General features: G+C 38.4%; 1 pseudogene; it reads left to right on the forward strand.

Annotated features, from left to right (window-relative positions):
* Nucleotides 1-1,014: 1,014 nt before the first annotated feature.
* LOC105512024 lies at nucleotides 1,015-1,476 on the forward strand (annotated as a pseudogene).
* The last annotated feature ends 174 nt before the right edge of the window (nucleotides 1,477-1,650 follow it).

Raw genomic sequence — 1,650 nt, forward strand, 5'->3', positions numbered from 1 at the left:
AATTTTATACAATTTTTGAAAACATAACATTTTACCCATACAAATATAACAGGGAAGGTTAGGTATCTCTTTTTATTTGTATATTTTGTATGGTTTTCCTTATAAAATATTGCATCCTATTTTGCTTGCAAAACATGCCCTACTTTTCTTACATACTTTGCATAGAGTTGTTTCTAGTTATTCTATTATTTCTAGTAGTGTTTTTTGTTTGTTTGTTTGTTTGTTTTTTTGAGACAGAGTCTTGCTCTGTCTCCCAGGCTGGAGTGCGGTGGCGTGATCTCGGCTCACTGAAAGCTCCACCTCCCGGGTTCATGCCATTCTCCTGCCTAAGTCTCCTGAGTAGCTGGGACTATAGGCGCCTGCCACCGTGCCCAGCTAATTTTTTGTATTTTTAGTGGAGACATGGTTTTGCCATGTTAGCCAGGATGGTCTCGATCTCCTGACCTCCTGATCCACCCATCTTGGCTTCCCGAAGTGCTGGGATTGTAGGCGTGAGCCACTGCACCTGGCCTGTTTCTAGTAGTTTGATTTACGTATATTGATTATAATTTTAATACTTTTATTTTCCAGAGAAAACTAGGACATAGACAGTTTTAAACTGCCATATGTTAGCATTCTGTAGTAGATTAGAAAATGTATGAGTATACCATCTCCCAACATCGGGATGTGTTTTCTCATAGTAATATGTTTCTCATAGCACACAGTACATTGTGGTAGTTTCTCATAGTACATAGTACAGTGTGGTAGGCAAAAACATGTTTATTAACAGGCCAAAATATCTGGTTTCTCTGTAAAAATAAGAAGCCAAAAGTGCATAAACTTGAATTACTTATGTCCAGTAATTAATGTTTTAGTATTGTATCTTATTTATAAATGATCTAGATATTTAATGGAAATATTTTACTTAGCTTAACTTTAAGATTAAAAATTACCAAAAATATTTTGGAAACTACTATTAGGCAGATTTACTGTAAAAAACTTATTATTGAAATAACGTTTTTCACTTTTCACAAGATGGCACCAAAATTGAAGGAGGAAGCTCCTGCCCCTCCTAAAGCCAAAGCCTAAGCAAAGGCTTTAAAGGCCAAGAAGGCAGTGTTGAAATGTGTCCACAGCCCCCCCAAAAAAGATCTGCACCTCACCACCTTCCAGCGTCCCAAGACACGGCGACTCCAGCCCAGATATCCTGGGACGAGCACCCCCCAGAGAAACAAGCTTGACCACCATGCTATCATCAAGTTTCCACTGACCACTGAGTCAGCCGTGAAGAAGATAGAAGACAACAGCACGCTTGTGTTCACTGTCGATGTTAAAGCCAACAAGCACCAGATCAAACAGAATGTGAAGAAGCTCTGGGACGTGGATGTGGCCACGGTCAACATCCTGATTCAGCCTGATGGAGAGAAGAAGGCATATGTTCGACTGGCTCCTGATTACGATGCTTTGGATGTTGCCAACAAACTTGGGATCATCTAAACTGAGTACAGCTGGCTGATTCTAAATATATGTATATCTTTTCACCATAAAAAAAGGAAATAATGTTTTTCATAAGCATGATGACTTAAAATCTTAAAGCTTATAGATTTGATTGTAATTATCTGGTAAGTATAATATTAGCTTCTTGTAAGCACTCAAGCAGAATAAAAACTT

This window comes from Colobus angolensis, unplaced genomic scaffold (assembly GCF_000951035.1).
Source record: "Colobus angolensis palliatus isolate OR3802 unplaced genomic scaffold, Cang.pa_1.0 Scaffold209, whole genome shotgun sequence".
NCBI classification, from domain to species: Eukaryota; Metazoa; Chordata; class Mammalia; order Primates; family Cercopithecidae; genus Colobus; species Colobus angolensis.